This window comes from Alexandromys fortis, unplaced genomic scaffold (genome assembly GCF_014885135.2).
Source record: "Alexandromys fortis isolate MF-2015 unplaced genomic scaffold, M_Fortis_MF-2015_v1.1 scaffold_47, whole genome shotgun sequence".
NCBI lineage: Eukaryota > Metazoa > Chordata > Mammalia > Rodentia > Cricetidae > Alexandromys > Alexandromys fortis.
Genome location: NW_026067957.1, coordinates 1,808,925 through 1,823,410, shown reverse-complemented (window position 1 = coordinate 1,823,410; position 14,486 = coordinate 1,808,925). Strand labels below are relative to the sequence as shown.

The window sequence follows — 14,486 nt, the reverse complement described above, 5'->3', positions numbered from 1 at the left end:
GCCATCCTCAACTAGTGTCTCTACTATGGTGCTTGGGGACCGCAAGCAACTTGGGGAGGAAAGGATTTATTTGGCTTACATATCTGGAATCACAGTCCACTGAAGGAAGGCAAGGCAGGAACTCAAACCAGGCAGGAACCTGGAGGCAGGAGCTGATACAGAGGCCATAGAGAGTTGCTGCTTACTGGCTTGCTCCTCGTGACTTGTTCAGGCTGCTTTCTTATAGAACCCAAGACCACCAGGATTGGCACCACCTACAATGGACTAGGCCCTCCACTATCAATCACTAATTAAGAAAATACCCTACAGGCCTGCCTACAGCCTGATCTTGTGGAGGTATTTTCTCAGTTGAGGTGCTCCCCACCCCACCCCCAGTGACTCTAGCTTGTGTCAGGTATAAAACTAGCCAGCATAAACTATAAAGTATTTTCAATCTTGTCAACCCTAGTCTCTGGCACACTTATTATATCCTGCAACTGTAGCAAAAGAACCTGACAATGTAAGAGAATGGGCCAATATGATGTGGCCTGTGGCTGGGTGGAATTTGGCCTGTGGAACACAGCTCACCAGCCCTCAATGCTAAACTGTTCGTATTGAACTTACTGTGGGGTAGCTGCTGCCCTGGTTTAGAGGGAAAACTGAACTGTGATGCGCCAATGCAACAGAGAGCCAAGCAGGAAAGTACCCTTGGGCTTGTCAGTGAGCATATTAAAAACAGTCTCAGCAAAGCAAGGAAGGTCCTGTGATGAAGGAGAGGCAAAGGAGAGAGGCAGTCACATGTGAGCTTTTTTTCTTCTTCTTTGGCTACTACCTGGAAAGGATGCTTTCTCAAGGGATAAAGAAGCCTCCATTTGAAACATATTTGGTATACAAATACAAGGCAGGCCCAAGACAGAAGAAATAAAACTGAGTGTGGTGACCCATGACTATAACCCCAACACTTAACTGCAAGTTCAAGACCAGCCTGGGCTACATAGTAAAACCCTGTCTCAACCAAAACTAAGAAAGAGGCAGAAGAGGGAGGACAAGAACCCACCTACTGGTTAGTCACACAGGCAAGCCACTCACTGCTCAGAGCAATGTCACCCGAAGACTTGCAGTGGCGTATTGGCCATCCGCTCTGAAGTTAGTTTCCAGCCTTGAAGAATGGTCTTCATTCTTCAGCTACTTAAATTACAGCCCCAGACAACCCAGTAAACTGGCATAGCCACGTCTAAGGGTAAGGAAGAAACAACTATGTTTTTGCCTAAGAACTCAAAGATAAAAATTTGTTGAGTAGGTTTTAAAATTAAAGGTCAACATGAAATAGCCTTTAAAATGGATTCCAAACAGAAAAAGACTGGATTTAATGATCAGAATGTATGACTACAAATAAGAGAGCCAGAGGTGCAGTAAGAACCACCGTTCAGTAGTCCTCATTGTCCACTATGTTCAGCAAGTCCGGTTTTATCCCAGGCTTTTTCAAATCCAGGCCAGCTGGCCTTTGTGAGTTCCCGATAGAACATCCCCATTGTCTCAGTGTGTGGGTGCACCCCTCGCGGTCCTGAGTTCCTTGCTCGTGCTCTCTCTCCTTCTGCTCCTGATTTGTACCTTGAGATTTCTGTCCGGTGCTCCAATGTGGGTCTCTGTCTCTGTCTCCTTTCATCGCCTGATGAAGGTTAATATTCCGGAGGATGCCTATATGTTTTTCTTTGGGTTCTCCTTATTTAGCTTCTCTAGGATCACCAATTATAGGCTCAGTGTCCTTTGTTTATGGCTAGAAACTACTGAGAACTCAAGAACAATGGCAATGGGTTTTTGTTCGACTGCACGAACTGGCTTTGTGGGAGCCTAGGCAGTTTGGATGCTCACCTTACTAGGCCTGGAGGGAGGTGGGTGGTCCTTGGACTTCCCACAGGGCAGGGAAACTTGATTGCTCTTTGGGCTAAGGAGGGAAGGGGACTTGATTGGGGGAGGGGGAGGGAAATGGGAGGCAGTGGCGGGGAAGAATCAGAAATCTTTAATAAATAAATAAAAATTTAAAAAAAAAAAAAAGAACCACCGTTCACAGAGCAGGTGCCCGTATGCCTACACTGCAAGGTGGAATTTGTAACCGGAGAGCAGAGAGCAATCTTGTTGACCCCCTATTCCCTGCTCCTGATCAGCGTCTGCTATACTCATCATTTCAATCTTAAGGAGTCCATTCCCTTTTTCTGGTTTTTCATGTGTGTTTTTTGTGTATCATGTGTGCAGTGCTCATGGAGGCCAGAAGAGGGCATAGGACCTACTTGAACTGGAGTTTCAGTCAATTGTGAGCCACCAGGTGGGTACTGGGAAATGAACCTGAGTCCTCTGGAAGAGCAGTCAGTGCTGCTAACCCCTCAGTCATCTCTCCAGGCCCCAAGAATTCCCTGACTGTCACTCTCCAAAGCAAATACCACAGCAACCCAGCTGTGGTTTAGATATAAAGTGTGCCTGTCCCTAAAAACTCATACATTAAGGGCTGGTCCCAGTTGGCAGTGCTTTGGGATGGTTCTAGACACTGCATGGGGTACAGCCTAGCTAGAGGAAACAGGTCACTACCTCAACGGCCTTGAGGACTATGCCTGTCCCAGCTCCATCCCTGCTTCCTGACATCAGTGAGGTGAACATCTCTATTCACCAAACCCTGCCACATGATGCCATGAAACCATCAACCAAAAGGCAGAAAAGTTCCAGAGAAATGGCAATGGCTACTATTAAACCTAAGATGAATGTGTCTATTACTGTGTTGAACCCAAAATCATATTTTTTTTAATGTGCATTGGTGTTTTGACAAGGGTGTTAGATCCCCTGAAACTGGAATTACAGACAGCTTTGAGCTGCCATGTGGGTGCTAGGAACTGAACCCAGATCCTCTGAAAGAGCAGTCAATGCTCTTAACCACAGAGCCATCTCTCCAGTCACCGTCAAAAATTGTATTTACTACCTGATAAGACAGGTAAGTAGACAATCATTCCCAAACTAACAGACCAGAATTAAACCCTCAGAGAGTACAGGCAACAACTATTATGTGTCCACAGTGGCCCAGACTGGTTGAGGAAGAGATTAGCACAGACAGCAACTAAACCCCTGAGTTTCTGGCAACATTTTGTTTAATTCAGACAATGGAATTTGGAGGACTGAGGAACAAACCCAGATGACAAAGGTCTATCTGGAATGACTGTTAGTTTAAAACGTGGATCTGAAAATAAGAGACTTCATTTGAAAATTCCAATTTCCAGTTTTCTGGGAAAAAAAATCAAAAGCTCCGCCAATGGTGAGGGCTGATTTTCCACAGGAGCATGGATGCGCACAGCAGGCCCCAGGCAGACCTGCACCTTCCTGTCTGCCCCAATCTCTACCACAGTGGATGCAGTGAGTCACTTCACGGGCTCCACTTAACTGAGTCTGCACTCCTACTAAGAATTCAGTTCTTTTTAAAAAGCTTCAGAGCCCAACTGGCCAGGCGAAAATGAGCGGCCCAGCTGTGAAGAACGAATCAGTAGAGACGCCTGGGAGCTAGTTTTCACACGGACCAGAAGGAAGGCACAGTAATACTCCATGGTGGGCAGAACAGTAAGAGCAGCACTCTGACAAACATTCAAACCATCCACGCCTGCAGACTGTGGACTCCTATCTTGCCATCAGCAGGATTTTAACAGTAGTGGCCTAAAGAAAATGGGATTGTTCCTCGCTCTCCCATGACTTCCCTGTCGTTTCCCCTTACTTCCTGAAACTCTTACTAAGCTAGAAAGTGGAGGATACAGGACACATAAATGTCCCGGGTCTTCCAGCCTAGAGCAACAAACCAGCCAGCTGCTCCTGGACAACTGAACAAAGTCTAGCCACGCTAAGCAGACAGGTTAGGTAACAGCTGTAAGGACTGAACATTTACTGTTGTATGTCTCTAAGGTTCTGTTGGTTATACAACTAGGGCTGTTGTGCAACAGCTGACTTGATTTGGTTCTGAAAGAGTTATTTGCTGAACTTGCCTCTCAACTGAACTTTCCTTGAGAAAACAGATTGGCTTCAGACCACAGATATATACATGACACCCTTCCAAAGACAGAAGGAAAAAGGATGCTCTCATATCAAAATACACACACACACTTAAGCAGGTAGTGAAGCACCTGACAGCCTATTAAATTTTAAGAGGGGAAAGCAATTATAAAAGTATAATAATTCCATGGTTTTGCAAAAAATAAAAACAAAAAAATGCTATTTCTCCACATCACAAAGCACACTTCACTTCTTTTGAATTTTAAAAGGAAACAGAAACTACTTGATTTCCAAGTGAAGAAAAACTACAAGAAAGGAAATCATCCCCTAGTGCCACTGTGCACACCTGCTCTAGAGCCTAGAAAGGAAATCATCTCCTAGCGCCACTGTGCACACCTGCTCTAGAGCCTAGAAAGGAAATCATCTCCTAGCGCCACTGACCTTTAGTTCACACCCTGCTTTAGAAAGGATTCTTATTAGCATTTTCTCATGATTTCTATTGCAATCCTGTAAAGACAATATAATTACAACCTTACTTGGGCTATAAAGGTAGATGGCAGTTTGAATAAAGTTCTAGCCCACAATTACTTTGTTTTAAAAAATTACAATAACAAAATTGGAGTACTTCTCTAAGCCATTAAAACAGCTTGCTTCTTCCCTCTGCGTCCATGAATTAGTCACGATAATCAGCCCTCACGCATGCCACAAAGCAGCCTATTGTCCTCTGTCCCCACTAATTTCAATCTGCTCCTCGCTTCCGTCACAGCTAAAGACAATCTCACGAACTCCTCTGTCTACAGACAGAGGTAATCTGTCCTCTCTTGCATCCCTGAAGTAAGACACTTCCCCATGGAGTCTGACTATTTGCACCAGGGATTCTTTTGCAGTTACTGCAACACATGCATTCATCTCACCAACATGCCTAAGCCTGTGCCAGTCTAGAACATTCTCTTCCTCCTCTGACCTTTCCCAAAGGCCTGTGTTCCAGACCATCCATCCTTGACTCCTATTTCTTGGTCAGATCAGAAGAAGCACCCTTTAGTAGCCTCCCTTCTCTGCCCCACCCCAACTCTGGGCCCCATGCTCTCTGCCACACTCCTTTGACAGATACTACCTCAACCTAGCCTAAACAGTTCTCACTGGCTAGTTACTGTCTATCTACAAAGGCTCTGCTCTCCACAAAGACTGCTCCACTCAGGGTTTGCTATGCTTTCTGTATGTTTTGTCCCCACAAAAGCTCATTTGCAGGAAGTTGGAACTCTAAGATTGACAACCTAGCGGCAGGGGAATCCTTACGTCAGTGGTTCTCAACCTTCCTAATGCTGCATTCCCTAAATATGTTTCTTCAAGTTGTGGTGACCCCAACTGTAAAATTATTTCATTGCTAATTCATAATTGTAATTTTGCTACTGTTATGAATGGTAATGTAAATATCTGACATTCAAGATATCTGATTTGTGACACCCACAGGGACTGTGATACACAGGTTGAGAATCAATGCTACATGATGTGAACTAGAGGACAGACACTGAAGGGCATCCTCAAAGGTGGGGACGGTTAATCTCCAACTCCCATGAGGATAGGTGTTGTGCAACTGGACTTCACATCTGAAAAGTCGATTCTGAAAAAGCCAGCTTGGCTTTACCAGCTGACTCTCCTGCTCCCTCTCTCATGGCAAGACCTTCCCGGACCCACTCATGTGTATCTGCCCACCATGATGTCCTGAACATTAGTGCTTCCGGGACTTGGAACAGACCACAGGACTATGCTGCTAGGACCCTGGGACAACTGGAATTATGAACCATATAAACCTATTTCTTTTACAAATCACTCAGCTCAAATATTCTCTTTGAAAAATACAAAATAGATTCAGATATGGTTGGAGCCCAGCACTCAGCATAGTATCTGGCAAGTACTGGACTAGTATCAAATTAATTTGGAACTAGACTTTTCTTAATTATCCTGTCTTATTCATACAGAAACAAAGTTCAAATTACAGAGCTTTACAAATAGCAAGTACTACGTAAGCAATTATTAAATGGAGAACTTTCATTAACAGTGGGTCAAATTATTTGAAGTCTTAAAACAATATTGACTGAGCTGCATATTATTAATATGAGTACTATTAATACTAATATCTACTATATGGTAAGCAAGGCAACATTTCAAATCAATGTACCATATACTAAAACTTACTAGTGACTGGATCAAACCTAAGTCTACTCAGTTATTTGTGAAATCATTTGAAATTTATAATGGTCATTTACAGCTACTTAGAGTCTTCAATTCTCTGTACTATCAAGCTCTACAGTCCAAATTCCATGGTTTCTTCATCAGCTGAGTGCCTCATCTAGAAAGTTTCAGCATACCAATAGCTGCTCATGAACAAACCCATTTTGAGCATTTGAAAGCCTTCATCTGCCAACCGTCAAGTTTTTCCTTTTCTCCTCAATCTATAGAATTGACTACCCATCTTTTAAAATAACAATCAGAGTCCACTTCTTCCACAATGTTGCTCTTCATTCTAAAGAGCCTAGCTCCAGCTCAGCTTTAATTCACATGCCCATTCATGTGTGAGCTTGCTCATTCACAAGCACTCCTTCATTCACTCAGGAGCACCTGGTTCATGGCAACCCTGTGCACATAGCATTCTAAACATCCAAATGGATTCATGTAACCACAAATGCTGCCTTCTCCAAAATCCTCCAGTCATCTAGCAGTATACAGATTTTTGATAAGGTTTATATTAATTGTAGAAAGATGAATATTAATAAAGGCTTACTAAGTCTCTTGAAGTTATTCCTAAATATCATAACAAGACACCAGAAGCAAAGGCAAAACTCAGAATATTTGCATTCTATGGGAACTGGGGGATTAATTAGATCTTTAAAAAGCACACAAAAGTAATAACACTCCAGTAGTAAATGTCACAAAGGATACATAAACAGGCAATCCACAGAATACAAATGCCCCTAACAAATACATAAATATACTTCATCTCACTGGAGAATTGCAAATTGAAGCAATAAAATGGTTTCCTTGTTTATCTGTTTTAGACAGATGAGCAAAGCTCTCACCCTCAAGCTGACAAGGGCATTCGGTGTACAAGTATTAGTTATTAAGCCTGAAAGGATGGCTCAGCAGATAAAAACACTTGTCTAAGCAAGTCTGACCTACTGAGTTCAATCCCAAGAGTTCACAATAGAAACAAAGAATCAACTCCAAAAGTTCTCTGATTTCTACACATGCACAAATGCTTACACACAACAGTAAATAAATAGAAGTTTATTATCTATAAAATAAAGAACAGCTTTTCTAGATAATAACTTGGCAAACAAAGTAAAAATACATGCTTTGACTCAGAAATTCTGCTTCTATGATTACTGTCTGAAGGAAACAAAGGGCGTGTGTGTATGCATGTGTGTGTATGTATGTGTGTGTACACGTGTGTATACAACTTATGTGTAGGATGTATGTATGAGAATCTCATTTAAGAATTATAAGAAATCCCCTGATAAGGAATACATTAAAAGCATCTAATCAGTAGGCCACAAAGGTAGCAGTTAAAGAGGTAAGACCCAAGATAGCGGAACACACCTAAAACCGAGCACTCAGGAGGCTGAGGCAGGGATCCTCCGTTCCAGGCAAGACTAAGCTGTATTCCAAACCTTGTCTCAAAAGGAGAATGAGACAGTAGACATGATTTGTGTGATCATTTAACAATACATTGTTACACAGGCAAACAGGCGATGAAGATTATGACTATATTCAAACCTGCCCGAGACCCCGAACATATTGAAGGCGCAATTGTGAATGCACTCTAAGCTATCTTTACGGTAGTTTCAGCTGTGTCGATTTGTGCTGGTGAGAATTCCCGGAATACACTAACCTACTAGGCTCATGTCTTTCTAACTCTAAAATCTTTAATTCTAAGAATTTTGCATATCAGAAGTCTTGAGTGGAAATTTATCACAAAGCCTTAAAATTCCTCTGTGTGTCTGCGCCTTTTCATCATCAAAATACAATGAAAGGCATTTTTTCCAAAGTCCAGAATTTTGAATATATTACAAAAATTCAGCTTTAACACTAAATCTTTGATAACCAATGACAATTTGTGTTGAACATACTCAATTTATGGAAATCACAAATTACAACTATTTACTTCAATAGACTATTTATTGTGGGTTTTTTTTTTAAAGTAGGATCCTTTAAGCATTTAAAGAAATCAATCCTAAACTGTTGCAGTCAACACTAGCGAACAATTACAAACAGCCATGAGGCCCTGGATGGGGGCAGGACTGGGAATCTGGAGTCGGAAGATCTGGAAATAAAGATCACTCTTTTGGCTCAAAAATTTCCAAGCAAATAGCCCATCCGTGCCTCTGACATGGATCTAATAAATGCAGATAAGCATGAAAAAGAACAGAACGTAAAGCCTGGGAAAGGGACCTCAGGCAGTATCTGGACTAGAATGGGTTCCCAAACGTCTGTCTAGTGGACACCGCCACTTATCTGTTCATCTGGATGTCTCTAATGTGTCGTGCACAGCTACCCTGTTTCAACTTTATACTAATAGTAAAAAGGAGCTTCTTGTCCCCCCGCCCCAATCCTCCTGTTAGCACACCCTTTTCCACTGTGAATATACAACGATGTAAAAGATGCCCTCAGATGCTACACTCACAGAGAAAGCATACTTACACAGTACACTCCCAGAACTCTGGGCTGCTGTCCTTTGAGCTCAGTGCTCGTCTGAGGCACGGATGCCTGCCTCCTATCATTTCTTCATGAGATTCCGGGCAAAAGGTCCAGTCCAGTAGATGATCTTTTGGGTTGCCTCTACACTTCCCCCAAAACACCTACAAGCCAATGAAACAGGTAGTGAACAGAACTATAAATTGAAACTGTTCTAATGAAAATTATTTCATCCTCCTTATGCATAAATTAGAGACTCCCATGGAACAGTGAAAATAGGCTCCTATGGTCATCCAAAAGCCCGAATGATATCCAAATACCCAGCCTGAAAGTTCCTTTTAAGTGGCATTTTCTGCCCAAGCCTAGTCATCATTGAACTTGCTAGATCACGCTAGGGGGATGAATTGTACCCCAAGTCTAGACAAAAGTACCGACTAAGTATATCAACTGGGAGACTAAACTGAGCGATAAAATTAACATATTTTTCTGAAATTGCTGGCTCATTTGTAAGTGTAGGCCACCCTCCACCTCTTTAAAGACATATTATATATGGCTGATCAGTCCGCACAATGGCAAAACAAACAAACCAAAGTATTATATATTTGGTTGAAGAGAAGTGCAGTGGGCAGAAGTGTTTTCAACACTTTATAACTCCTCCTAAAACTGTACGAATCCGCCGGAAAATCATCTAAGAAAGCCGTTGTCAGGGCACACCAATAGGCCCAGGCAAGCAGTGGTAACACACACTTGTTTAACAAAGTAGCAAGCTTTACCACATGATGAGCCCTCGGCACAAGGCAATTTCTCTATGCCCGTGGTTTTCAACCTTCCTAATGCTGCAAGCCTTTAATACAGCTCCTCGTGCTGGGCTGACTCCCCCACCATAAAATTATTTTCATTGCTACTTCATAACAATAATTTAGCTACTGTTGGGAATCATAATTTAAAATAAGTGTTTTCGGGTGGTCTCAGGCAACCCCTGTGAAAGGGCCTAGGTGGGGTCACAACCCACAGGTTGGGAACCAATGCTCTATGCCAAGGTACAGCTGTCAAAGTCCATCTTCCCTCTGTGCTGTCCAGTATAGCACACTATAAGTATATTAATACTTCTCAGATTCTGAACATCCAGTACCATTTTCACAAAACATAAAATATAGCCCAGGTGGTGCCACACACGTTTGATTCCAGCACTGTGGAGGCAGAGGCAGGTGGATCTCTGTGACTTGAAGATCTGTCTGGTCCATCCAAATAATGAGTTCCAAACCAACCAGGGCTACACTGGAGGACCCTGTCTAAAGTGTGTGTGGTGTGTATGTGTGTGTTTAAGTTTTATATTTACTACATGCCAAATATATATTCTATGTCCTGTGCCAAATAAATTATGATTGACCGCAGAAGCTTGCTTTTACTTTTAATACAGGTACTATAAAATTAAAACCCGCCTGTACAGTATTTCTGTTAGACACAATCACTTTTAGGAAGAAGTGTTGAGAATTTGCTTTGTGCTAGGCAATGCGCCAAGTATTTTGCATAATCCTGACAGGACGCTACAACGTCTAGCTTTACTGAACCTTTTAACCCTATACAGGATGCAGCTGGAATTCAAAGTTTGGCATTTCCACGAATTAATTCCAGAATAGGGTTGCTAACCGCTACGACCGGGCGTCTCCTAAATTAGCATAGGAAAAAAAAAAAAAAAAAACAAGTGACTGCAGGAGGGAGAAGTATCAACTAATATACCCTCGGGGCAGTCAACTAAATGTCCGTTAGCTAAAGCCTCTAGGAGGCTAGCCCGTGGCGAGCTGCTCCAAAGACAGAACAGGGCACGTTCACAGTTAGACGGCCAGAACCTGACCGTGGACGACCTGTTGAGGGGTGCAAACACGCCACCGCCCCCACCTCGCCAAACACTGCACCGACACACCCGACCCCCTCCACATACCACCTGAAGCTCTGCTGTCTCCACCCTGAGACAAGGGGAAGCGGGATATAAATGTTTCTGCAGGGGGAAGTGAGAAAAAGGACAGGGGGCAGATGGGGCAGGTACCTTAGACCCAAGGTGACTCCAGGTTCTTAATGCCGGATCATTGCCGAGGTCCCACCCGGCTCCCGCGGCTACCAGCGACCCCGAAGGTGCAACTGACGCAACGCTGCGGCGCAACCGACTCTGCTCACCCCGGACTCGCAGCTATGGCAACTTGAACTAGCCGCCCAGGCGCGGCTAGAGCACAGGACGCGCCGGTGGCGCTTGGCCCTATGGGAGCTGTAGTTCATCCCGCGCCCAGAGCAGAGAGAGACCAGGGACAATGACAGCAAAAGAACTACAAGTCCCAGCATGGTCTGCGTTTGGCCTCTAGGTTCCTTTCCCGGAAGAAGCTGGATAAGCGGTCTTTACGGATCCAGGGCCAGGCTCTAATTTTGTTTTTTTTTTTTTTTTTAAAGGGCGAGTAACCTGTGAAGACGCAAACTTCTGGAAGAAACTGAATTCAAATGCTACCTTGGCAGTGAGTGTGGTTTTACTCATTAGGAAACAGCAAAGGGTTAATAATAGCCAGCAGTGAGATGTAAAAATCGCTTTAATGTCTTGTTTTAAAGGCTTTGGACTGAAGGGGAATAAAGAAGTTTATCAAGTGAAACACTTTCTGCCTCGAATGGCTCGACTAAGCTCTTACAGCTCTTCATTGGCAAACTACAAGTCCAGTGTGAGGCGGTCTGTTCATTACTACTGTGTAACGTCCTCGCTAGAACATGAAAGAAGTAGGGGGGGGGGGGGGGGGGGTGGCAGTTTCAGCCAAAATGAGAATATTAAAACCTTGAGGAAGGAGATTTGGAAAAAACTAAGAAGTGAAAATACATTAGGGCCGTCAAAATCTGTCTTTTCCTTCTACTCTGCCAATAAAGGACCTCACCCTCCCCAAAGCTACAATCAAAATTTACGTGACTTATGGAAGTTTTCCTAAAATATAAAAAACAATAAATAAATAAATAAATAAAATGAAAGCTGTCAGTGGTTCTCAACCTGTGGGTCACAACCATCAGAAAACATATTTCTGATGGTCCTAGCAATCCAAACACCACGCAGTAGCAAAATTACAGCTATGAAGTAGCAACAAAAATTGATTGATGGTTGGGCTTTTTGTTTTGTTTTGTTTTTGTTTTATCGAGACAGGGTTTCTCTGTAGCTTTGGAACTGTCCTGAACTCGCTATGTAAACCAGGCTGGCCTCAAACTCACAGAGATCCACCCGACTCTGCTTCCGGAGTGCTGGATTTATAAAGGCATGCGCCACCACCACTAGGGGTTTCTAAGACTGTTGAAACTATATATTCTAGTGATCATGAGCCACAGGTTGAGAACTCGCTACTAGATTGTCTTATGATACAGGCTATCTATTCTGACCACTCTGTACAGGATAATGCTTTCCCCACCTAATCTCTCCCTTGGGCCTGGAAACAAAAGTCCTGACCTTTTAAAGCATCTCCTCCTTCCAAATTACCACCCTGCTCACACAAAGACTTTTTCTAACCAGTTTGAACATAAATTTTTCTAAAGACTTACCTACATATCTGCATCAACAGTTGTACCTCTAGAATAAACTCCACCTGACACAGAGAGAAACATAATTTAGAACAACCATACAAGCAATGCTTGCAGAGGCATAATAGCTCTGTTTCTTAAAGGTTGACTTTCACAAATTGACTTATTCAGATTAGCAAATATGCGTATCGAAACATTTTAGGATCTTGACATTCTATTAGACACAAGACACAGAGATAACAAAGAGATTAAAAACAACACAGTCCTTTTGCTCAAGTTGCTTAGAACCAATGGAAGGAGTCGACAATTCGTTACAATGCTGGCGTGCTAGGGGGGGGGGGGGGGGGGGGGGGGGCGTAAGACCACTATACCAGTATCTATGTAGAAACACAGAAGAGAACCTTCCTTAGGAAATGTAAGTGATCAACTGCCAAAAATGTGCTGCCCGATGCTAGAGTAACTGAACTACATTAGCAAAAATTGATTGTTGATAACATTTTATACAACTGTATTTATAAGATTGTATTCAATTCTATTGAATCCATTTTAAAGAGATACTGGCTAAGTAAAGAAAAAATTCAGAAACCACAGCTGAGACCACAGAAAAAGAAATCATACTTGACTTCATTATGGCTAAAACTTGGGAGCTGGGCATAGTGGTGCATGCCTTTAATTTCAGCATCTAGGAGGGAGAGACAGGAGGCTCTCTGTAACTTTGAGGCCAGCCTGGTCTGCAAAGAGAGTATGGCCAGGGCTATTACACAGAGAAACCCTGTCTCAAAAAACAAAAAGACTGTATGTGCATGATTGAGTTAAAAACTATTGTCCTGGGGCTGGAGAGATGGCTCAGAGGTTAAGAGCATTGCCTGCTCTTCCAAAGGTCCTGAGTTCAATTCCCAGCAACCACATGGTGGCTCACAACCATCTGTAATGGGGTCTGGTGCCCTCTTCTGGCCATCAGGCATACACACAGACAGAATATTGTATACATAATAAATAAATATTTTAAAAATAAATAAATAAATAAAAAAAAAAAACTATTGTCCTCGCCTCAGTTGACAGATGTGACTTCCTCTGTGCTTAATTTCTTCTGTCAACGATGGGAAAGAATAGTAAATCAAATGCTTTGAGAATAAAATGCATTAACATGCAGGAAGCATCCCATGTGTTGTTCTCGTACTTAGGGTTTCTATTATTGTGAAGAGACAGCATGATCACGGCAACTCTTATAAAGGAAAACATTTAATGGTGTGGCTTACGGTTTCAGAGATTAGTCATTTATCATGGTGGGGCATGGCAGCGTGCAGGCAAACATGGTACTAGAGAAGGAACTCAGAGTTCTAGATCTTGATCTGAAGGCAACAAGAAGTGAACTAAGACACTGGGTGTGGCTTGAGCACATATGAGACCTCAAAGCCTACCACCCCAGAGACACACTTCCTCCAACAAGACCATATTTACTCCAACAAAGCCACACTTCCTAATAGTACATTCCCTATGAACTTTTAGGGGCCAGTTACATCCAAACAACCACACTTGCTCATCATATGGAGCCCTAAATATATGTTAATTGATTGGAACTAAATTCAGCCTGAAACTTTAGTCTCCTGAACAGCAGGGCTTTATTTTATTCTCAATGCTTGTGTGTTTGCTTCTTTTTGTTTCTTTTTCTTATGAAAAAACCAGGGCCTAAACTAAGATTGCATGGGTAAAACCCAACTGTGCAGGCTATGAGACCCGCAGCACTAATTCCATATCCAGAGCCTTGAACAGTCACATCAAGTATACTTTTGAGCCATATCAAATACCTGATAGGCTAATCAATGACGAGGATCTGGAATGGGGACTGCCTGAAAACACAGATATACTCGTCTCTGCTCAGTCCATCCTGAATGGCTATGAGCAGGAAAGGGAGGACAGATTCCATATAAGCAGCTTTTGGGAGGCAGACAGATTGGCGGATAGACAAGGCTGTCTCGAGCAGACAGCACAGAAGGGTTGTGCTTGTACCTTGAAAACACATACCACCGTAAATCAGCAACAGTGGATTGATCATGTCCAGGCTACAGGAAAATAGATGTCAAAACCTTCTCAAATGTTTATTTTTACCATTCCCTCCCCCGTTGCTGTTTAAGCAAGTTAGGTTGTTCTATTTTCCGGGAAAAGAGGGGAGGTGAGAGTGGAAAACGAGAAGAGGGACCCCTTCCTGTCTTCTGAGAATATGGTACAAAGACTCTCAAACAGGACTGGCTATAGAA

At 42.8% G+C, this 14,486-nt stretch overlaps 1 protein-coding gene across 3 annotated transcripts in view; it reads right to left on the bottom strand.

Moving 5' to 3' along the window:
- The window catches only part of Cep128 (centrosomal protein 128), a 340,975-nt gene extending 328,688 nt beyond the window's left edge, over positions 1–12,287 (bottom strand). For 2 of the 3 annotated variants that reach the window (XM_050152395.1, XM_050152394.1), the window contains exons 1-2: positions 10,739–10,906; positions 8,698–8,855 (exon numbers count right to left, since the gene is read on the bottom strand). The gene's annotated coding sequence lies outside the window, so the exon portion shown is untranslated. Of the gene's footprint in view, positions 1–8,697; positions 8,856–10,738; positions 10,907–12,249 lie in introns of those variants that run through there. The other variant, XM_050152396.1, reaches the window with a different exon arrangement.
- Between the last annotated feature and the right edge of the window lie 2,199 nt (positions 12,288–14,486).